Below are 25,637 nucleotides of genomic sequence, written 5' to 3'. Positions count from 1 at the left end.
AATATTCAATGTCTGTTTAATTAAGAGCTAATATTGTGCTACCTTTTTTTTTTTAAAGAAATAGTTAACTGCTATTGTTTTCTCTTTGGATAAGACTGCTGTGCTTTTGTTTACAGCAGTGAACTCATGAAAGTTAGAATCATTATTTTGATTAATTGAAGAAGTACACGGTGATTGTCAATTCTATGCCAGATGCTGTGCTACGCACTAGACATAGAGAAATTGAGGTAGAACAGAGCTCGGCATGGAAGTAAACCTAGGAGAAGGCTTGCTCATGAGGTGAAGCTTAATGAAAGCTAGGGCTTATTTGGGTGGAAAGCTTGTGGTGTGGGAAGCTTCCCATGTAAAGAATGGCATGAATGTCTCTCATATGGATTTACAGCCTCTCTGCTCATTTCAGCAGTGCTTTTAGCATAATAGTGACTGCAATTGTTTGCTGAGCAAAATTCAGTAACTATCTATATAACATACTGTTGCTTGATCCTGGGCCTGCCATTTCGGTGAGTTTTCCTAGAAGTTCCCAAATGGGTAATTTTAAAAAGAATATAGGCTAGTTAGAGTAATCTTATACCCTTACAATAAAAGTCATTTTTAATTACATGCCAAAATTAGTAAGTACAAGAAAACACATTTCTTTACTCAAAAAATAATTGATTGATAGAGGCACAGCATAATTCATTCTTTAAAATGATGGCTGATTTTATGCATGAAAACACAATTTTTTTTTTTGAGATGGAGTCTCACTCTATTGCCCAGGCTGGAGTGCAGTGGCACAATCTCAGCTCACTGCAACCTCTGCCTCCCGAGTTCAAGCGATTCTCCTGCCTCAGGTGTGGTGGAGGGCACCTGTAATCCCTCCCGAGTAGCTGGGATTGCAGGTGTCTCCTATTACGTCTGGCTAATTTTTGCACTTTTAGTAGAGACAATGTTTCACCACATTGGCCAAACTGCTCTCAATCTCCTGACCTCAAGTGATCTGCTTGCCTTGTACCATGTATGGTTCTTGACAGATGACTTTGGTTGAAAGAGCTCTGGTTCTTGCCAGAGCTGGGGTAAAGGAGGCCAAAAAAAAAAAAAAGAGACAGATCTGGTGTGCAATGCTCACTAAATCGGAAGTGTCAGGCTTTTTATGGGCAACCAGGGATTGAGAAAGAAAGACAAACTAGGGCAGAGAAGTTCAAGGAGATGAAAAATATGAGGAGCATCAGGAAAGAGAAGAGGCCTAGGAAGTTGGCAAGAAACAAGAACCAAGGTTCTTGCAGTGGCTCAAGCCTGTAATCCCAGCACTTTGGGAGGCCGAGGCGGGTGGATCACAAGGTCAAGAGATCAAGACCATCCTGGTCAACGTGGTGAAACCCTGTCTCTTCTAAAAATACAAAAAATTAGCTGGGCACAGTGGCGCATGCCTGTAATCCCAGCTACTCAGGAGGCTGAGGCAGGAGAATTGCCTGAACCCAGGAGGCAGAGGTTGCAGTGAGCCGAGATAGCGCCATTGCACTCCAACCTGGGTAACAAGAGTGAAACTCAGTCTCAAAAAAAAAAAAAAAAAAAAAGAACCAAGGTTCTTGTGGAAGGAAACTTGCCACAAGGAAGTCCTTATGTTGTAGAGGCCCAAGACTGTTTATGAGTGTTTTACACTTCTGGCTCTGCTGTGCTGTGCTACCCATCAGACTGATTTCCCCTGCTACTGACAAACTTTTAGGAAAAATCTGATGCACAGTGGTGTCCTAAGGGAGCATTGTCCACGCTAGTGAAACAGAAGTACAAGAAAGCAATTTGTTAAAGTCTAATTCAGACTTAGGGGCAAAACACTCTTTCTTCAAATTATACTAAAATGAACTATTGACGAGGGAGCAGAACAGCACCTGACTTCAATCATATAAAGATTCACAAATATTTTAATAAGAGACTAATCAATCAGTACAATAATAATTATCAGATTTCATAAACAAAGGCATTTTTAGGCTGGAGTCATTAGCTTTGGCTAAAAGAAATGACTCCATTGGAGAAGGAAATTGAGGGACAATACGAATAAAGTGGGAAGGGGGGTATCTCAGATGGAAGTCAGGAAGTGATGCTGGTAAGTGTTTATACTGAGCTAGAAGCAACACATTGGTGTTTATGGACTTGAGCATTGGAGTCAACAGACCCAATTGGATCCCCACTCTGATACTACTTAGGTTGGTAAACTACACCACTTTTGCTAACATGTTTGTGTCATGAGGGGAATTAAGTGATAAAATGTATGCAAAAGGATTTCCTTGTGGCTTGGCACATAATCAGTTCTTATAAGGATAGTTATATAGACTAGACAATTAACAGTTGACTAATCATTGTGCCTGAAGAAACTACAGGTGAACTATGTAGACTAAAATTTGGCTGTGTGCCAAACTTCAGCAAAGAGCTTCACTTTAAGTGAGAATCCCTTGAGCAAGGGCAAAGATGAACATAACGTGGAGATATGGGAGACTTGCCCCAAGTAGGGGCTCATGTTGCTTGCTTGGATAATGATCCAGATATGATTTCAGTATGAACTTTGGGCATCACTCAAAACCAGCATATGTGGCTACATAAGCAAATGGGGCCAATTCATTTAGCGTTGAAAGACTTTGGAAACAAACCGCAGTTTATGGCCCAGCTATCTAAATGCAACTCAGAGTTGGGGAAGGAACATCTTTTTCCAGTCCATAAAGGTCAGAATGAAGCTCTGGCCCATAAAGGTTCATCCTGGCGGAGAACCTTTATGGTGTCTCCTTCTCGTGGAGACACCCGAAGCTGAGACAGTGTTGAAGTGTTCTGTTGGGGAAGGAGGGCAGAACCAAACTTTGGGGCTTCCTTTGTGACTTCAGAGATTTAATGGGGAAGAACCTGGAAGCAAGGAATAAAGGCTATTAGAATGTTCATTGCAAATACCTGTTCTGCAGATTATTAACTTCTTTCCGTCTTACTGTCTAAAAGAAGGGTCTGTATCGTAAGGCAATCATTTGGAATTTACCAGTTCACCTTTTTTAAAGAGTCTGCAATTTTATTAAAAGCATATCTTCATCAGTCTGTGTATAAATTTTGAGTAAATTTAAACTAATGTAAATTATTATTTTAATAGGAAGTGTTGTACATTCTCACCAGGCTAAATAGACTGAGGAGATGCAGTAACCTTATTGTAGAGAAGAAATCTATCAACAATCTGAATTGTAAACAAAACACCCAAAAGTTATGGAAATAAACTGTCATGTTTTCACTGGAACTCATGGATGAAAGAAGGGAACATAGCTACTCAAAAAATAATCAGTCAACACTTACAAACCAACTGCCTAGACAAGAAGATAAAAATAAATGTAAACATTCAACATTACCATACATATTTTATTTAAGAAATCACAACTTTCTTGTAAAGTGTTATCCCTTAATTTATTTTTTTCCACACATCTCCTTTGGTGATATCATAATACAGTAGCAACTGGTCAGTATCAAAAAAGTATATACTGCGTCTACATTGGTAAGAGGGTTTGGTTCCATCTCTGAAGGTTAGAGTTCTTGAGCACATCTCTCAATATGAACCCCAATTAATTCAATCCACAAGCAAGATGGGTCACATCTTAGGGAAGGAAAGGAAAGGAGAAGGGCTCTGAGCATGTTGACCTCATCAGGACTCAGCCCAACGTCTGACACCTGTGCCCATGTTCACAGGCTGATTAATGGGCTGTCACTTCGGTTGTTGACTGGTTAATTATTTATACTTATATACTGCTAAATAATTTAGAGCTGATGTCTTAAATTACAGCTGAGAGTGACTAGAGGAAGGTGGCCTCAAACTCCAACTGGAGATCAATGCCTTTGTTCTCAGGGCACTTTAGAATACAATTTTTGCTGACTGTTCTCAGAAGAAAAGATGGAAAAGAAAACATATGTCAATTGGGTATAACATGTTAGAGAGGGTGCAATGCTTCAGCAATCAAAGGGAAAGTTGCCTTAAACAACACAAATGTGATACAGCTCTGAAAGATACTAAAATTATATAGGAAATGAAAATCTTCTGCTTCAACATTTAATCATGAAACCTAGACCCACTGTAGGTTTTAAACTTTGCCTCAAAGAAGTTTACCATGCTCTGTGATCACAGAAAGTCAGGATACATAGTGATTTTCACCTGCGGCTATTACATTACATTTTGTTTTCTTTTTTAATGCAGTGAAGATGGCTTAGAAATAAAATATTCATCAATATAACACAGAGTGGGATAGGGCAGTGATGTGATCACATCTAGACGTATTAAATTGAGAAGAAATGGGAAGTTGAGAAGAAAAGGAAGAGTCTGAAGATTTTTAGTACCTTACTGACACCACAGTGTTTTCAGAGTAACCAAATCGACTGGGGAAACTTATCTCAATAAGTGATTATGTGCTTAATTTAGTAACACTGAATATGTGTTATGCAAATAAGAGGTGTTTTAAGACAACATTGAAATACTATATCTAGGGATTTTCTATCAACTTAAATGGAGTTTGTGGAGTGTGTGCATGTGTGTGTGTGTGTGTGTGTGTGTGTTTACAGATGTATATCAAAGAAAAATGGAACTATTACAAGTTCTACTTCCTCAGATCACTATCTTTGTATACAAATTTCATATAAATCTCCTCTCACATTGAGATTTACAGGTATATTCTTTTTTTTAAACACAGGGCAATATTAAATACTTACTTATAGTGATTACTTAATAATTAACTTCAGTGGCTTCATTGACCTGCTCTGACATTACTAATGGCTTGGCTTTCATCATAAGCTTCTTACAGAAAGGCCTTAACAACACTGGCCCCAAATCAAATAGGCCCAGATCTCCAAAGGATGTCTTTTCCCTGAAAAATGACAAAAGAACTTATACAAATTACCTTTTTGCTTTTATGTATATATGGTATTATGCTGGCAAACCAAGAAACAGTGTGAGTGAGTTTCAGGGGTAGACAGGGTCTAAGCAGTCCTGCCCTTTTACGACTTTGAATAAGATACTCACTTGCCTCATTCTTTGTTTGAACCACCAGGACTCAATATCTCCCTCTTGTTTTCAGAAGATATATTCTGCATTTTCTGTCTTCTGCGATAAGATGGTGATTTTGCAAGGCTATTCATGATTTCTCCTTTACTCTTTATAGCATTTTGAACAGATACAGTCATTTTGACCAAGAATTGGGGCAGAATTCCAGAGTGAAAAAGTCCTAAGCAAGTCAATCTCCTCTCCCTGAATTTCACAGAAGTGCTTAGTGACACAATCACATCCTGTTTCCAAAATTAGATATAATCATCTTCATCTTTGTAAAGGTTAATAGACACTTAGAAACAACAGCAAGTGATTGAATAGGCTTCTGTGAGTTTCCAAGATCAAACAACCTGACTTAGTGCTACTACAAACACCAAAATATTGAAATATTTACTGTTTTAATATAGTACTTGCCATGAACATGTACAACAGGAGGATCAGGCAAGGAAACCCCTTTGTGACCATAGACCTGAGACTTCTGTCCTGTCCCTAGAAATAACAGAGAGATGGCAACACAACCCCAGCAAGGCCTGGATCGGGCAGTACTCTCTGCTCCCAATGGGCAGCAGTGGGCACTGCTATCGCATGTGTCCACTCAGGGCAGACTCTCTGTTCCCATGAATTTGAGACTTCACTCCCCAACCAGGAAGCTTCAGGGCTGGCAAACACAGCTAAAATAAGCAGGCTGTCTAGAAAACCTTCTTTGTCCAGGCAGGCCTGCTGCCTCCCCCACTGAGAGACACTCAAAGACATGGCAGGAAGACCCTTCTGCCCTTTAGAAGGCATCATCCGGGAACAGTGGGAATCTGAGCAGTATATCAGACAAATCTAGCAGATGAAAATAACACTGAAAAGGCACAAAAAATTATATTGTAATTGGAACACCATCCCACAAATGTGTGCTAAACATGGCAGAATAATTAACTGTTAAAAGATGTAAACAGGATCCAGAGCATCATAACATGATAGACAAAATGTACAAGATACAACTGAAAACCACCCATCATACCAAGAAACAAGAAAATCATAACTCGAATGAGAAAACTCAATTATTTGATGTCAATCCCATGATGAACTCAATGTTGGAATCATCTAACACAGATCTTACAGCAGACACCATAAAAATGCCTCAACTAGCAATTTCAAATTCTCTGGAAACAAATTAAAAACAAAACAAAAAAACCCACGAAGAGATAAATATTACATAAAAGAGCCAAATGAAAATTAGGGAACTGAAATATAATAACACTGCTCCCCCACCCAAACACACACACACACACACACACACACACACACACACACAGTCTCTTCAATGGGCCCAATAGAAGGGTGGGCATGACAGAGAATAGGATCAGTTCACTTGAGAACATACCAATAGAATTCACCCAACTTGAACAACAGGGAGGAAACGGACTGAAATAAAAAAAAGAGGAAGACTATAATGGGCCATTTGGAATCTCATAATGAGAGGAGAAATAGAGTGAAGCTGAAAAAATATTTAAAGAAGTATTTCCTGGAAATGTTCCAAATTGGATGAAAAACATAAGTATACAGATTTATGAAAATGAGCAAATACAGAAAAGACTAAACTAAAACAAAAAGAAAAACTCCACACCAAGACACACCATAATGAAACTGCTGAAAATTAAAGTCAAAGAAAAAAAATTAATGATAGCTAAAGATAAATAACAAGTTTCTTATAAAAACATACATTCTCAGGATAACAAAATTCTCTTCTAAAACAGTGAAAGACAGAAGGAAATGTAGAATGCTCTATTGCAACAGATAAATTACTTTTTTCAAGTGCTTCCAGAATATTTATTAAGATAAACTATATCCTGAGTCATAAACAACCCACCTCAGCCTCCCGAAGTGGGTTGTTTATTTAATTGTGTTGAGATAAACAAATCTCAACACATTTAAATAAATTGAAATCATAGAGTATTTTCTTTGACCATAATGGAATCAAACCAGAAATCAGAAATAGAAGGAAATCTCTTTCTAGACACAAAGAGATTAAACAATACACTCTAAATAACCTGTAGGTGAAATAATAAATCCCTAAGGAATTAGAGATACACACAATTGAATGAAAATAAAAACATACAATATCAAAATATGTAGAATGCTGCTGATGCAGTGATGAGAGGAAAAATTACACTATTGTAATGATTAATTATGTGTTAATGTGCAACGTGTTAGGGATGAAATTAATGTTTAAATTAATGAACATCATTGAGTAAGATTGCCCTTCGTAATGTGGGTGTGTCTTATTCAACCAGCTAAAAGCCTGAATAGAACAAAAAGCCTAGCCTTGACAAGCAAGAGGGAATTTCCCAGCAGGCTGCCTATAGACTTCATCTGTATGATCAGCTCTTCTGTTCTCAAGCCTGCCAGTCCACCCTGCAAGTTTGATATTCCCAGACTCAATATTTGCATGACCTATTTTAGTTTCTACCTCAAGACTAGGTAAGAAGCACAAGATAAAAACAAAGCAACAGGAAGAGAATAATAAAAATCAAAACCAAATCAATAAAACTGAAAATAAGAAAAACTAAAGAAAAACCCATGAAACAAATTATTCTGTGAAAAATTTCACAAACTTCATAAACCTCTAAAATAAACAGAAGATAAAAGTCACCAATATCATGAGTGAAATAGGGGATACAATTATTATATGTATTTGCCAGTGCAGTGGCTCACGCCTGTAATCCAAGCACTTCGGGAGGCTGAGGTGGGTTGATCACCTGAGGTTGGGAATTTGAGACCAGCCTGACCAACACGGAGAAACCCTGTGTCTACTAAAATTACAAAATTAGCCAGCATGGTGGCGTGGGCCTGTAAACCTTGCTACTCGGGGGGCTGAGGCAGGAGAACCACTTGAACCTAGAAGGCAGAGATTGTGGTGAGCTGAGATTGTGCCATTGCACTACAGCCTGGGCAACAAGAGTGAAACTCTGTCTCAGGAAAAAATTATTATATATATTTAACTAATTATATATAGTTATATATGTGTGTGTGTGCATATCACACAATATATACACACACATACATATTTATACACACAGAGAGAGAGAGAGAGAGAGAGAGAGAGAGAGAGACAAATGTCATGCTTATTTAAAAATCCCAGCAAAGTTTTATGTAGACATAGACAAGCTTATTCTAAAATTTATATGGGAAAGGACTGGCTCTAGAATAGCTAAAATGACTTTGAGAAATTAGCATGAAGTACAAGAAATCCTTTAAGCTTATATCAAGGCTTATTAGGTAGCTATAGTAATCAAGTGTAGTATAGCACAGGGATGGACACACAGATTAATGTAATCCAGCAGACAACTAGAAAATGACCCACACAAATACTTTAACTGGTTTTCTGAGAAAACAGTGAAAAAAAGGAATTCAGTGGAGGAGGGAAAACTTGATTTAGACAAGTGGTACTGGATCGATGAGACAAATGCAAACTATGCAAACTAAAATCACCATTATTTTCATTATTTTGCATAGTTTGCATTTAGTCAAACTAATAGAATGACCAAAATACAACTAACACGAATAGTTACAACATCAAATTCTAGTGAGGATGCAGTGAAACTGGATCATTCATATATTGTTCCTGGGAAAGTAAATGAATGGTATAGCCACTCTGAAAAGCATTTTGGCAATTTCTTACAAAACTGAAGATGCGATTACCATATAACCCAGCATTTACACTCTAGGTCATTTACCTCAGAAAAAAATTTGAAAATGTATGTTTACGTAAAATACAAAAATTTTTTAGCAGCTTTATTTAGAATAGTCCCAAACTAGAAATAGTCCAGATGTCTTTCAACAGATGAAAGGTTAAACGAGCTGTGGTATATACATATCACCTAATACTGCTCAGTAACACAACACAAAGGAGTAAATGATTTGCAACAATGTGGAAAAATGTCCAGGGTGTTATGGTGCTTAAATAAACCAATCCCAAAAGCCAACCCCGTGCTGTTAGTTACACCATTAATGTAACAGTTTTAAAGTGACAACATTTTAGTACCCCAAAGTATAAGAGAGTGAAGATATTAACTAGCCCCACGCAGTCCTGTTAGGTTTGGCAGCTGGGCATAGGTAGCCGAGGGAAGAGAATGGAAAGTTCTGAAACTATCTAGTTGGCACCATCAGAAAATTAAGAGATTCATTAATCACTTACAAGATTATGTCTCTTTGCCCACAAATAACTGTAGTTTAAAAGAAAACGTAGTGAAGCAGACATTTATGGATAAATTAATTTCTTTTAAAGGTAAATTTTAAAAAATCAGTGGGAAAATTTTTATTTCAGGAGGTGGAGAAGCAGAATTGGACATAATTAATTATGCATGCATTGAGTAAATGAATGAGCAAATGAAATTAGGCAAGAATTCCTTAAAACTTACCACCATTGTACATTTATCTATTTTCATAGTGAAAACTGTGTAGGAAGGAGTGTTCAACATAGTGAATGGCTGTGTAACCTATTTCTTCAAGACTTTTACTTGAAACTCTTGAATATTTGAACTTAAGAGAATTTGTAAATAAACCATATTTACCATTTGAAAATAACTGGCTGATTTTAACTCATCTTTAAACAAAAGTATTTCATGAGCCTAAGTTAAAGCGATGCATCAAGACCAATGGGGCATACAAATCCATGATTAATCATCTGCACAGGGAACATTGGTCATGACAGTCTTCAAAGGTTTACTAATATTTGAAATTGTGAAACCTGGTATTATTTTAAACCTTGACAATTCCTTTGGATCACTTGAACGAAATAGAATCATAGACATTTAAAACTATAGAAATGGAGATGGCATTTGAGGGAACCTAACATTCTTGAGTATTTAGAGTGGAGCATGAAGATCCTTGCCCTCCTGGCTTTGCTGGCTGGGGATAGTGCCAGCCTGACAGCAGGAGCCTCTTGTTAGAAAGATGCTTCCAATTCCTACATCCTCCTCACTGAGCTATTTTGCCAATGAAGTAAGCAAACAGAACTTTGACGTTAGATGTTTTCCTCTGCTAGATCAACTGAAGTCTTCTTGCCTTTTGGGTCTTTTATGCCTCCTCTGACCATGCAAAGTGAAATACAAAGTGAAAGGTGCCTTTCCCCATCTATTCTTATTGAAGTATTTTATGATATAATTTTATGTACAATTGATCCTATCCTAAGAGATGGGGATCTTAACTCTACTGCTTTTCTACTCTCTGAGTTGAGAACAGGTACTGTATAAACGCTGGTTGAATGAATGTTGGTAGATTAACTTTATGTTAATTCCTTTCTCCACATGTTTTGTTTTGCAATAATGCAGAAGATTTCAGGTCATTTCTTTAAGAATGAGAAGTCCTTTTGGATTAATGTGTGTTATTGATTATTTAATGGCTTCTTTATAAAATTAATTCAATAATATCAAGATATGCATTATCTCTCAACACAATGAAGAATGTTGAAATAATAATACATACATCTTTTGGAAGCTCAGTTGCCAGTGATGAAAATGTCACAAAAATAATCATCTGATAAAGTAAGTAAAATTGTAACTACTTAAAGAAAATAACAGTATCTTTTTATGGTTATTTTTCTAGAGCCATGCAGAGTGTGCAGCATATTGTTTGTACTTGAGAACCAATGTTCTAGGGATGGAAGACAGCGATTATGTGACTCCTTAAAGGTGGTTACACGCTTAAGAAAAGAGTAAGGACAGATATTCTTTATATACAAATGGAAGGTTTTAATGGGCCCATCCAATCCCATTTTTCTAAGACAGCATTCTCCAACTCTTAAAGCCATTAGAATTAGACAAATACAGGTATTCGCTGCTCATTATGTGTGAGATTTTCCTTTACTTGAATTTCTATGTAAAGCCTAGTGGGGAAGACCAGGGCTTGGCAAACCTTTTCTGTAGAGAAGCACATCATAAATATTTCAGGCAGTCACTCAACCTTGCTGTTTTAACACAAAAGCAGGCATAGAAAATGTGAAAAGGAATCCATATTGCTATGTTCTAATAAATCTTTATTTACAAAAACAAGCAGTGGGGCAGAATTGGTCTGATGGCTGTAGTTTCCCATCCACAGTGATAGATGACTGGTGTGAGGTTGTTTTGTTTAATATATGAAATTTGAATTAGCCATTTTTCTAAATATTTTTAAAGTATATGTAATATTGCCTTTGTTTTCATAACTAGGTAATGATATTGATTATGCATAAAATAATTATAAATAAATAAAATTGCATATCTGTGTAGTTTGCATTATTCAGTAATGTAGGTGGACTGGTTGAGAAGGCTAAAAGTAGTGGAGAGATTTCGGAGCTATGGCTTTTATTACTAGCTCATTTTTTACTTTATTGTCTTTGGCAAATCACAGAATAGTTACACACTGAAATCTTAAAAACAGATGCAACACTATCCACATGGCCCCTGATTTCATGTTCATATCCTAGGTGCCTTTGCATTGCTTATGACTTTCAGATCAATTTTCAGGATATAAGAAAGTGCCCAGTAGAGGCCAGGGATGGTGGCTCATACCTGTAATCCCAGCACTTTGGGAGACTGAGACAGTTGGATCACGAGGTCAGGAGTTCTAGACTATCCTGGCTAATATGGTGAGACCCCATGTCTACTAAAAATATAAAAATTAGTTGGGCATGGTGGCGGGTGACTGTAATCCCATCTACTAGGGAGGCTAGGACAGGAGAATTGCTTGAACCCAGGAGGTGGAGGTTTCAGTGAGCTGAGATTGTGCCACTGTATGCCCGCCAGGGTGACAGAGCAAGACTCTGTTTTGCAAAAAAAAAAAAAAAAAAAAAAAAAAAAAAAAAAAAAAAAAAAAAAAAAGAAAGTGGCTAGTAGAATGCTATAGATTTAAAGGTTCTGTATTCATTAGGATTCTCCAAAGAGAAACAGTAAGACATACATAGATATATAGAAGGAGATTTATTGTGGGAATTGGTTGATGAGTTCATAGAGACCAAGAAATCCCACAATTTTTTGTTTATAAGTTGGAAACTCTAGAAAACTGGTGACGTACTTTTTCCTGAGTGTGAGGGTGTAAGAACTAGGGGAGCTGATTGTGTACGTTTCAATCTGAAGTTGCAGGCCTGAGAAACTGAAGGACCTCTGGCATAAGTCGTGAAATGTGAAGGCCTGGGAACCAAGAAATCCAATGTCTGAGGGCAGTCCAATGTCTGATGAATGTCCCAGTTCCAGAAGAGAGAAAAATAATACTCCCTTCCTCCACGTTTTTGCTCTACTTAGTCCCTCAATGGATCAGATGATGGCTGCTCATACTGATGAGGAAAGATGTTCTTTACTCAGTCTATTGATTTAAATCCCCATCTAGTCTAAAAACACCCTCACAGACACACCCAGAAATGATACTTTATCAGCTATCAGGGTGTCTCTGAGCTCAGTCAAGTTGACACCAAAAATTAACCATCATGGTCCTCTAAACAGGAGGAGGTGCTGTGGGTGCTGGGGCAGAAGGGAACCTCAGTCAATGTCAAGTGGGATCAATCTTGACCAACACAGAGTGTGGCTAAAACATGCATTTCAGACTTCTGAGAGAAGAGGCAAAACCAGCAGGAGAACACTTAGGGAGAAACAGGGAAATTATAAAGAAAAATAAAATACACTCAGCTTAGATATTCAAGACTATAGTGGCTAATTTTCTAGGAGATGTTGTGAAAAACTGGCTAAAAGTTTCAGATATTGGCAAAGAAAAGGTAAGAGTCTGCATCAAACAGAGACAACCCCAAATCTCTGAGATACAAAAAGAAAAAGAAACATGCATTCTTTTCTGCTCCGCTGCCTACCTCGTCTCCTGTGAATGCAGACTTTTCTGACCTCTTCACTTAGTCTCCGGTGCTATCCTTGATCCATTCCATTCTTCATAAAATGTCCTTCATAAAAGTTGCTAATGTACAGCCTTCAGCCATACAAATTGTCCTGCTGTTTTCCTTCTAGCTTTTAATTCTCCTATTGTGATGCCTGCAGACCACTGTTTATTTTGTATCCTTATCCATAACATCTTGGCTCCAAATTTATGTCCTTAAGCTATCTAAATTGTTCTGCTAACCAAGTTAAATCCCAGAGCTTAGAGCGGTTACAAGAAAAGTTTCCTATATCTCATCCTGGTGCTGTAATTGAAATTAAAGTAAATGATTCACACAGTGCACATTAATGTTGGCGCGGCTCCCTCTGCCTTCTTCCCAAATGACATTATGAGTTATGCCAAACTAAACTCATTTCCATTTTTGATATGGTTAATGAGTGGTAGATGAGGAGAATGCCATTGACAGAGTATAACTTGATTTCAGTCAGGCATTTAGGGCAAACAATGACTCTCAGACTTTTCTTTTGGACATGACAGATAAATGTTAACAACATGATACAAGAGTATTTGAATAAAAATTGCCAAGACTTGATTAACTGCTTGGTGAGAAACAGAAATAATTCTGTTTCTTGTTGTTTTCCTCAACATTTCGTCTTTGACAGTCTTGACCAGTAGTATTATCAACAAGGCAACTGAAATTAACATTTGGATATTGACAGTAGTTTAATTTTTAGGGGATAGAATAACCTAAGATAAAGAACTTATATTGGGTAAGAGAACTACATCTTGAAGGAGTCTTAGTGAAATTATTCTCAACAACAAAAAACAAAGTTTTATGTGTGTTACAACATAATAAAGGGAAGGTTATGCCACCATGAAAGCCTGCTTTTAAAGATTAGTGCCAAGGCATTTTTTAAAGGAAGATAAAACCATATGTATACATATTGTGTGTGTATATATAAATATGTAGTCCAGAGGAAAAAAGACTGGACTGAAATATACTTTCACTTCAAATGATATCTCTAAATAATGGGATTAGTTACTTTTTTTCTTTTACTTTCCAACATTTTCTAAAATTTAGGCAATAATGGTATTACTTTTCAATAATAATTTTTTAAAAGATACGAGTAATGGATAAATTTAAAAACCTGGTCAAAACCAACCAGTAAAATTGAGCAAGCATGAACATAATGCCATGTATTTCCCTTCCAGAACCCATGTTGGCCCACAAGTTGGCACCTGTTACACAATCCACTTGGACATAGTGTCCCACAGCTCCCCACTTAGCCCACCTCTGGCTCTCACTTCTGGTTCCAATTAGATTGGAACCCCAATAGTGGTTGATGCTGAGCTCCATACAGTAAGTGCCAAATGTGGTCATGAGTGCATGCCACTGCTTATTTTCCCAAGAACAGAGTGAGTTTTTCAATATGTAGGACCTTGTGAAATCAGGACTAGCACCTCGTGTTTGTCATGCTCACCACCATCTTATTAAAGTGTCCAGTCTCTCGTTTGGTGTTAAAGTTGGTTGATAATGCTTTTCAAAGCACAGACTTAACATACTGGTTGCAAGATTTTTATATTCCATTTCTTTCTGTATATCATCACTTAGTGATAAAATTTCAGCATTTTTCCTCAAAACAAGGGGAACCATTAAAATTATGGTAGCACATTGAAAATAACATATAGGTTAACAGTTGAAAAAAAAGTCCCTTTTGTAAAAAGAAAGAAGTCATAATATTGAATTTGCACTGTTTAATGAGATATTTAAATTATGTATAATCAAGAAAAGCCCTATTATTTCAAATGACTTCAAGGCTCTGATATGAAGGGCAAAATAGAAGACTCTCTGAAGATATTCCTACAGCCTGCCTATCCTCCAGACTCAGTGATCTTATGTCAGTATTTCTTTCCCACTCTTAACTGGAAAAGAATCTGCAGGCACCAGATAAAAGGAGGATTGACTTCTCTGTGTGTTTTTTTTTTTTTTTTCACATGCAGGTGATTCATTGAAGGTCAACTCCAATTAGGATTTCATTTTTTATTAAGATGCCTCACCCAAAATCTCTGTAGGTGGATTCTGGTCAACAGCAGGTTCTTGGATCTGGTAGAAATGGAGGACAGGGGTATCTTGGACAGCCAATTTAGGGTTTCCTTTATTTCCCCCTGTTATATCCAGAGTTCACTGAACTGACCATATGCTGAATAGTATTTTAACCAAAAGTAGAGTGCCTAGGGCAGAGAATTGAGAACTTTCACCAGTCAGTGACATTATATCGGCAAACAAGTGGGTCCTCCTTCTAATATTTTTTAAGGGAATGTCGTACAGTAAAGAGTATCTCTCTATGTCTAGAGAGAATAATTTTCTAGAATACACAATGGACAGTTGTTTTTCTTTAGAGACAAAGTTTTGACATGTACTCTGCTATCTTGGGTGCACCAACGAAATAGTACTTTTCCCTAAAATTTTGTTTTGTCTTGTATAAATCCTGAGATTTCTGTGCTCAACTGCATTCTAGTTAATGACTAAACATGGTGTGTCAAATTAGCACCTTGACTGGGTAGTAAGTCGTTTCTGGCTTTTTTGGAACTAGAAATATGAGGACCAAAAGAATTACTCTGGTGTATCTGACTAATAAGAAATTTACCAAAAAAAAAAAAAAGGCAAATGTTGATGGGAAGTGCTGTACTAACGTCATCCCAGGAGGATTAGGGTCGAGTCTTATATGCCAGGACTAGTTCCTTTTTATTTTTTTAAACATGACTTTTTTATCCAGCAACAGTGAATATTTTCTTATCACTTTCCTAAATTATAACCCAACCAACTTGATGGTCCTGGGGAAAAAAAAGAAAAAAAACATGTGGTCTGGTAAATTATTTGTACCTGTTTGCCAGACTGCCTTAGTCTAAGGTGTGTTGTATTATTTATTACAATGTATAAATATTTATTAAGCATACAGCATATCTTTTCTCCAAAAAGAAAAAAAGTCAACAACAAACACACAATACTCTAAACTCTTTTCTGTACACTACCAAACTGAAAATTCCAGGTAGATTACAGTCTGAAGCAGCAGCACACTGTTTTGAATGCTGCATGTCACAGACAAGCTCCCCTCTTGGTTCCACCCAGGGTGACTCTCATTTTTATTTCTGGTACAGGTGTGCTCAACACAGCATGTCTCTATGACCCAAGGGAAAATTCCAGGGGTCTCTGAATGGGGAGATATTTATTAGAACTTAAAAAATCATAAGCTTTTCAGAAATTCAGCTCTGCTTATCCTTTGTTTTAATAACAGAAATTACAAATAATTATCGTAGCTAAATGATTTAGAGTAATAAAAATAAACTCATAATTTTTTCTATTTATTAAGCATGTATAACATAAATATATGTTGGTTTTGGTTAAGAAGTCACTTTAAAATATTTATTTCAAGATGCTCTTGAAGTAATCTCGTCCACAGAATCCGGTGAAGGAACTCTAGTATTTTTGGTTGACAGATTATGTACTAAAATATTTGTAGTCATGTCATTGCTCATATTTCTATTTTTCTTCTCATAGATTCTGGAATAGTATCTAAACATTAGGTTTAGTTAAAATTTTATTATTTTTAAGTTTGGGTGTCTGTGAACTGATAATGCAGTTCTTTGTTATAGCTTTGTTGCTCTTCTTTGAGAATGCATCAGATAAACATAAACAGACACACAAACACACACAAAAACACACACACACTCTTTCCTTAACAACATTTGAGTCTCAAGGGCACTACACTAGACAAATAAGGAAAATATGCTCTCACATTATGCTAGATAAAAATTCAAGCGTGGAATTCATAAATTAAATACAGAGTAGTGATTACAAAATTCCATCGAACTAGAAAGTGACGCCCTAACCAAAGCTGAACCCAAGCTCCATGAGGGTTTGACCAATGCCTGTTTATCTTCAGTGCTGTTTCACAGCTGCCTGGCACAACAGTTAACATATGCATATTTGAAGAACGAATAAATGGATGACAAAACAAATGAATATGTTAATGTAGGAATAAATGAATACTTTGCTAATTTTACCAATAAAATATTGGTAATTCGGAAAATCCTGATGCTAAACTGTGAAGAAAAGATTCTATAATTAACATATGCTTCAAAATCTCAAAGTAACTTAATTTTTATTACTGAAGCAATTCTACTCCAATTGTTTTAGGACAACCGGAAAATACAGCATGCAAGAAGTAATAATCATCCAAATCTAAGAAATAAATATTGTTGAAATCTCGGAATGTCTCTTTCCACATTTACTTCTGCAAATCTGTGAAAATTTAGAAAAGTTTTACTCTAATGTACATATGGGTTTTTGTAACGAGTTTTGCCCAGATAAAATATATTATGGGCACATTTCTGTGTTCATAGAATTATCATTGACATTCGTTTTTAATGGTGGTATGTCAATTGAATTTTTGCTACTGTCTTAATTTTTGAATCAGCTTTAAGTTAGTCATTATTATTATTTCTCATAATTATTCACCCCATGACACACATTCTACTTTGGAGAATCATTCTGTTCCAAATTTATCCAAGATTTAGTGTTGATGGAAAAAGCGAGTTCTAGACCCTTTTGCCTTGTTTGTGGTGCAATGTACTGCTTGCATCTGTTGCTCTGACTTGAAAATCTCATTAATGCCTGGAGTTGAAAGGAGGTGGAGAGGAGACTGTGATTTTTATTTTTCCTAAAATCTCTGTTAAAGAGGAAATGTCATTTGTTTTAGTTTATTAAGATGTAAAACAGCTATAAAATGTAATGTGTAAATATACATCATCGACTAGTGTCTTAATTTTCTTCCCTTAAAACATTTACTCAGTGGTCCCATATTAAAATAAATTCTTCAGTAATAGTCAGTCTCCTTGGGAATACATGAAACATCATATTAGGAAATAAGATATATTTTATATGTGCATAACTTTCTTTGTGAAGCAAATCCTCTTTGTAAGTTGAGATACTAACTGAAATAATTATAATAAAAATAACATTATGGATATGTTATGTTTTGTGTAAAAACTGTAATTATAACCAAAGGGAAAAAAACCTTTATAAGTTAAAATTCAGTAGACCAACTTGATTTTGCATGGATTAATTCTCTTGGCCTTTTTAAGGTGCTTTTATTTTCCCAATAGAAAGTGTAATTTTAACCATAACAATTATCTTGCAAATAAATATTTTTCAAAACTAAAGTAAATTCTCCACTCTACTTGATTACAAAGCTTATTTAGCTCAGAATAGTGTTGCAAATAGTCACTCACCCTTTCGTCCTGGAAAAGTAATGATTTATGCCAAGCACAAGGCAGGAAATATACTTAATTTATTCATTGCACAACCTATACACCACCTCAGGGTGGGGTGGTAGGGAAGGCTGGAGAAACATTGTGAGCTAATAAATTATTTCTCCTTGTTTGGAAGCCTGTCACTATGGTATACTGCTAGTAAAGCTTACAAATGATTTTTATTCTGGAGATGTTGATAAAAAAAGAAAAACATTGAGCTGTATGATTAAGCTCTGCCTATTTTTCTTTATAAAATTTCAATAGGAAGATGTATTATTAATTAGGCTTTCACCAGAAAATTGTGAACAATGAATCTACATAAAAGTAATCTAAAATTTTCATGATTTTTTCTTTTTCTCAAATGTGAAAATTTGTTTTCCTGATTTCTGGACTGTCTTCATGTTAGTATTCTCTGCAAATGTCAACATTTGAATAAACTTCCCAGATCCTACTCCTAGACAGACGTCTACATGGTTGACATAATCCAGATAATTCATGCAAAAATACGCAAATAAAAAACTCCTCTTATTGCCTTTGTAACATTCTTATTTTTTTTTCTTGACCTGAATTACCCCCATATTAGATCTCTGTAGAGCACCAATTCAAAAATAAATATTAACCCAACACTTTATTTTGTGTTGTGTAGACTTGGCAATGTACAGCCAATAAAAGCTACGTTAGAGCATCTGAACACTCAATTTAACCCTGAAAATTTGCATTTATAATTGATGGTTATGTTTAGCTGATTAACAGTATAGAGAAACACTCTGAAGATTACCAGTGAATTCCACTTATTTTGTAAAATAAACCCTAAGTAAGACACTGGTTGAATTTCAATCTACTCGCGATGAGATGGATTATAAGGAATTTCATGTGTAGACTCCTAAATTAATTTTTCTAAAATAAGATAAACACCAAGAGGCAAAAAGTTAAAGAAATAAACTCAGCAAACATAATGACATAGTGAAAAGATTATTTGGTCATATTGAAATAGCTCGAGTGCCATTGCTGAATGTCTTGATGCTTTCAAAGACAAGTAATTTAACATTACGTACATTTAAGTTAAAAAAATAAAACGGGCCCATCCATGCTGATGATGCTGAATGAATCTCAGAATATTAAAGAATAATGTTGATGATGCTAAATGAATCTAGAAATATCACACAAATTTAGCATTAACCAATTTAAGAAAAAACAAAGGGCCCTCTGAAGAAATATTTTCCCTCAATGTTTGTGTCATCTTATAATTTTAAAAATAAAATTACCATGATAAAAGACTGCCTGCAATAAGACTCAGTGAAATACAGTAATTAATATTTTTATATTTATTTATTGCATTTGATTTCAATTTTAGATAGAAGCAAAAATTTTAAATCATTTTCTTCATTGTTACTGAAAACTTTAAGTTTTATCATTGCAGTGAGAATGGGAAGACAAAAAAAACCTCCTCAAACATTCCCTTTAACTGAATAAGTATTTCATTTGATCAAAAGTGATGAATGAAACTTTCGTTGCTGTTATTATTGATAACTTTGTGAATTATTGTAGATTTTAAGGGAAGAAATAAGAAAGTCTACCTACAGAAGAAGCAGTAGGGTATAGTGCCATGGGTATTGATTACAATCACTTAATTAAGGCCTTTTCCTGACCTCCAACAAGCCACATACAGCGTTTTTCATATATTCAGTGTACATGTATTAAGCTTATAACAAGTACAATCATGTGCAGGATGCTGTGGATGATACAAAGATGACTATGAATTTTATTTTTTTATAGCTCTCCTTTCTTCCAGAAATAATTTTAGGTGGTACAAAGACATAAAACACAGCCCTTATGGAAAATACTATGGAGGTTCTAAAAGAAATTAAAAATAATTTCCCTTTTGAGTATATACCAAAAGGAAATGGAGTCTCCAGCAGTAAACATCTCTGCATTCTTGTATTCATTGCAGTATTATTCACAATAGCCAAGATACGAAATCACCCTAAGTGGTCATCATCAGACAAATGGACAAACTGTGGTGTGTGTGTATGTGTGTGTGTGTGTGTGTGTGTATGTGTTTATAGTGTGTATGTGTATGAAATATTATTCAGCCTTAAAAAAGAAGGATATCTGGTAATTTGCCACAGCATGCCACATGCCACTTGTCCTGGAGGACATATGTTAAGTGAAATAAGCCAGACACAAAAATAAAATATTGCATGATTTTCTACGTGAACTTTTTAAGTCAAATATACAGAGATAGGTATGAAACCATGGTTTCAAAAGTTGAGAGTGGCTGGAGAAAATGAGAAGATATAGCCTAAAGGAAACGAAACGAAACAGATATGTAGAATAAATATTGTAAAGATCTAACTTACCACATAAAGGCCATCATTATTGTTTATAGTTACAGTGGACTCTATTCAGGACTTTTTTAAAATGAGTACATTATAGCTGCTTTTTTTAAATGAGTACATTATAGCTGCTTTTGCCACAGAGGGGCAAATGGGCAACTCTGTGAGATGATGAATGTGTTTATTTGCTTCACTATAGTAATCATCTTACTGTATATATGCATCTCAAAACATCATTTTGTATACCTTAAATATACACAATAATATTTATTAAAACAAATGTAAAAAAAAAAAACTCCAAGCAAAACAAAACCAACATAATGCTTGAAATATATATGTATATTTTTGCATCTTTTCCTCACCTTATTCACATAGGATCCCAATTCTCTTTAGAAACATGAGGGTCGGGATTTTCGGCCCCAAGCAAGCAGGGAGAGGGGTGCTTCCCTGGAGGTTGGCCGATGGGTTCTGATGCTCTTAAAACAGCAGCAGGCACCAATGGGGCAGCAAGGGCCAAAGTTGCAACAGCAGTGAGGGATGAATGTGCCTGCCCTAAGAGCCCTCGCAGATTGGCTCTCAGCTCCGGTGACGCTGCCCGATTCCACACCCCAGAAGACTTTTAATTACTGATGTAATGCTTAACTAATAGTAGTCTGGGTTTAGTCAACACACTACATCCTAAATGATTAGATTTCCAGAACATTTTTTTCATGCTGCTCTCCACAGCACCCACAACTCTCAAGAACTCTTATTGACTCAAAGTGACCTGATTTAAATTGAATAATGATGGAGTCAATAGTTTGCAAATGGCTAACAGAAATGACAGAGATTGCTATTTTATTATTAGTACTATTATTTCAGCCGGTGCTTTTGTTTCTCTCTTATTTGAAAATAAAGAAAATATAATGGGCATGAAAGAGAGAGAAACAAATTAGGCATTTGAATGTGCCTCCATGTTATAACCTGTCTCTTTGAAAATATAAATCCTTCTCAGAAGAGCATGTCTATGACTCATGTTAAACATATTTTTATTTTGCTTTAGCATAATTGAACATCCCGAAAGCAGAGCAAAAACATATCCCATGCTATGATTAGGTAGCAGTTCACAATTAACGAAAAGGTATGAGTCTAGGTAAGATGGCCTCAAGATGTCTTGAATATATTTACTCATTTTAACAGTCTGAGCTAAGGCAAACACAAACATGGTGAACTAAGCTGACCCCTCGGTAAGGTCACAGGTTCTCAGGAACATTCTAAATATCTCCATATATGTGCTAGTGCATATATCTAAATATCTGTAATATCTTTAGATATTTAGATAACAAAAGGATACCTGTAAAGCACTTAGCACTGTGCCTGGCACTCCATAATTGATGTCAGCTATTCGTGCACATTTGTTCACTCATTCATTCATTCATTCACACACAATCTGCATTCCTCCCTGAGCTAGGTGCTGTGGTGTGCTTGTGCATATATCTAAATATTTTTAATACTTAGAATATATGGAAATCATCTTCTAAAATGACTTTCTTTGACTCCCAGAAATAAATAAGCATATATTTTCTATAATCTTTCAGATAGATCCACAGGTCTTCCTTGCTTATATTTGCCCCACTCTAACTTTCTTTTGGCATATTTTCAATATAATCTCTCACTTCCACTCATTTATCTCACTCCTATATTCATATAATTTTATATATGTGCCTTACTGCTAAGAACATTCAACTAACTACACAAGGAGGTATTTCCTCATTCCCTTATTTATGTATCTGTTTCACAAAGGTCCATTAATGATATGTTTCTTTTATCTGAAGCTAAAGGTTAATCACAACAAAGAACTGAAGATGAAACAAATTCTGTGGTGTTACATATTCCTAATCTCCGCCCAATACTAGTCCCCATCTTTCTCCCCCTTTCCCCAGGCTTAGGCTATTTGTCAGTTTCTTGACTTGAGATTGTGAGCCTACAGGGCAGATGTGATGTACTGTTCCGTCATTCTGCCTGGCTCAGAGCATGATGTTGGTGCTTACAGAAATGTGAAACATAATACCAATAATAATTGCATGCAGTGCATTCAGAAAATGTTCGTTAAATAACAGTTATGTAGTAGCCAGCTTTGTGTCTTCCTGTGAATACAGATGAGTGTGTGTGTGTCTGTATGTGAATGTGTGTGCAAGTATGTAAGTGTGTATCCAAATACACCCACCCCCACCCCCACACACATAGATTTAGGAAAAATGCATAAACCATTTCTCCTTTGTTTCTATATGCTTTTTTTTACTGTCATACTGAACACAAAGTCTCTAATCATTTCTTATACAGTATCAAAATGTTGTATATTTCAGCTGTGTGTCCAGCTTTGGGTGGACAGTATAGGAAAATGGTTTGGGGAATCAGCCCTGAATAGCGCTGGCTTTTTTAACATTAGTAAAAATAATTTGATCTTAATATTTTATTTTTAGGTAACCAGATTTAATTAAAGTAAAAATAATCATGTTCTCATATAAATCATTTACCAATTAGTAAACAATAGTGAAGTATAAAATATTTCATGATATGTAATTTTTATTTTTCTTATGGAATTACTAATGTGAATCACGAGACACAAACACAGGTCTTCACGTGGGCCTTTAAACTATCTATGGGTAGTAAAACAAGATTATAATCAATCAGTGTTGTGCCAGTACATGACTTGATAGGATAAAATACAGCTAGTTTACAAAAGCTGGAATGCATTAATTAAGCCTTTATGATTTTGGAAGGAAAACCATGCAGGTGGCATTACCCTTATTCTTTATAGGATTTCTGTTTTTAAGATGATCTGAGATAGATATTTTTGAGGTTTCTTCCTATCTCTATAACAGTGAAAAGAAAATTGGGGCATTTTTTGTTGTTTTTTTTTTAAAATCTCTAAAAGGCAGCCCTGCCCTACTTTCACCTGAACATAACTTCACATTTTATTATCACATTCAGAACAAAGGCTGCTGCACATGAAGTTTCAATTGCTCCAACGAAAATCCATCTGATGCTGTATGGTTCTGTACTAAACAGATCCTAATTTGGTCTGAAAAGAAAATTAAATCCAAGCAAGAATTCAGGAAGAAAAACAAAGAAACTAGGATTTCTTTTGTGTCCTCAAGGGGAAAAAAAATGTGGGGCATGTAGAATATTACGAAGCGTTAAGGTACAAAATGTGACTCCATCTTAAAGAAAAAAACGTTTAATGAGGACTTACTATGTAGAAGACATGGTTCTGAGCATCCTACATGAATCATTTCACTTAATTATCTAACAGTCCTACAATGCAGGTGTTACGTGTCCCAGATTTACAATGGATATAAGTATTTACGACTCAGAGAGGTTATGTGACATATTTTTCTCACACAGTGACTAAGTAGTATAACAAACATTCAGATTTAGGCAAGTCGAATTTCTTTTCTTTTCTTTCTTTCCTCTTTTTTTTTTTTTTTTTTTTTTTTTTGAGATTGAGTCTCACTCTGTTGTTAGACTGGAGTGCAGTGGAGCGATCTCGGATCTTGGCTCACTGCAAGCTCTGCCTACCGGGTTCAGGTGATTCTCCTGCCTCAGCTTCCTGAGTCACTGGGACTACAGGTGCGCACCACCATGCCTGGCTAGTTTTTGTATTTTTAGTTAGACAGGGGGTTTCACCATGTAGGCCAGGATGATCTCCATCTCTTGACCTCGTGATCTGCCTGACTCAGCCTCCCAAAGAGCTGGGGTTACAGGAGTGAGCCACGGTGCCTGGCCAAGGCAAGTTGAATTTCATCTGCACTTAACTATTTCAACTAGTATTTGGTATCAACTTAGCCAACAAGAGAAACTTAGTATTTATGAATATTATAGACAAAGCAAGATTTCAAAATCCTAAATGATTATTGGATATTTGGGGTAAGATATATGGTGTATTTCTCTTTTGCAATAAAATGGTGGCTAGTAAAATCTAGCATAGAGCAAGGTAAGAAAGTTTAAATCCCTTCTTTTGGCTTTTTTGGCAGCTTTGATAGAATAGTTCAAATGGATGACTAAATCAAATTTTGGGAAGAATAGTGGTTCGGTTGATTGGCAAACCTGTTTTTCATTGATATAGACAATTAAAATCTCATGCAAAAGGTTAAGTTTATTATACAATGTTTCAGTTTCTGTTATACTAACCACTAGTTGATTTTTCCCCTTTCATTAATAGACCATGGCCAGCAAGTATTCTGCTACTTTGCTATATGTCAACAGCAACTGTAATTAAAAATATATTAAGTCTACTACATGGTAATAGCATTCAAGACAAATCATAGCTGGGCTGCAGATGGCAGCTTCTCTTCAGAAAGGCATTCTTTCTTTTCTCAATGCAGTAACTGTTGCACTTCCCTAGTAGAAGAACCTGTGTTGTGGAAATGATGTAAGTTCCACTAAGGTTTGAGCACGTAAGAGGAAAAAAATAGTTAGTAAAATTTGAAATGGTTTGAAAAATAATTGTCTGCCAAACTATAATTCGCTTCTCAGAATTAAGAAAAAAAAAAAAAACTCCACCCATATTTACCATTCAAGCTCTTCCTTAGGACTTTCTTACATCCTTTCTTCGCTTTCTGTATTTTAAATCTGATAGACTATCCCTGAATGCATCCAAGTTACATAAAGTACAGCCAAAGGCACAAATGATAAAAAGTCATACAAAACCAGGACATAATTCAGAATGAAAACAAGTTATATGAATGAGAGGGTTGCAACCTGAGTGTAATATTTGTTTTGTTTGATGTTTGATGAGCCAGTTCTTGTTGGTAGGGCTTAGTTTTATTTCCTTGGCCTCAGTCTTGGACTTATAGAAAATGTATGTCCCAGGCTGGGCATGGTAGCTCATGCCTGTAATCCCAGCACTTTGGGAGGTTGAGGCGGGTGGATCACCTGAGGTCGGGAGTTCGAGAATAGTGTGATTAATATGGTGAAACCCTGTCTCTACTAACATACAAAAATTAGCCGGGCATGGTAGTATGTACCTGTAATCCCAGCTACTTGGGAGGGTGAGGCAGGAGACTCACTTGAACCCAGGAGATGGAGGTTGCAGTGAGCCAAGATTGTGCCACTGCACGCCAGCTTGG

At 36.0% G+C, this 25,637-nt stretch overlaps 1 long non-coding RNA gene across 2 annotated transcripts in view; it reads right to left on the bottom strand.

Moving 5' to 3' along the window:
- The window catches only part of LOC118147223 (uncharacterized), a 104,067-nt gene extending 83,009 nt beyond the window's left edge, over positions 1 to 21,058 (bottom strand). For both annotated transcript variants that reach the window (XR_004733411.3, XR_013526053.1), the window contains exon 1: positions 20,889 to 21,058. This is a non-coding gene — a long non-coding RNA (uncharacterized LOC118147223). The remainder of the gene's footprint in view (positions 1 to 20,888) is intronic.
- Between the last annotated feature and the right edge of the window lie 4,579 nt (positions 21,059 to 25,637).

The sequence above is a fragment of the Callithrix jacchus genome, chromosome 14, assembly GCF_049354715.1.
Source record: "Callithrix jacchus isolate 240 chromosome 14, calJac240_pri, whole genome shotgun sequence".
NCBI classification, from domain to species: Eukaryota; Metazoa; Chordata; class Mammalia; order Primates; family Cebidae; genus Callithrix; species Callithrix jacchus.
Note: the sequence above shows the minus strand (reverse complement) of the source record. Positions and strands in the feature narration are given on the sequence as shown.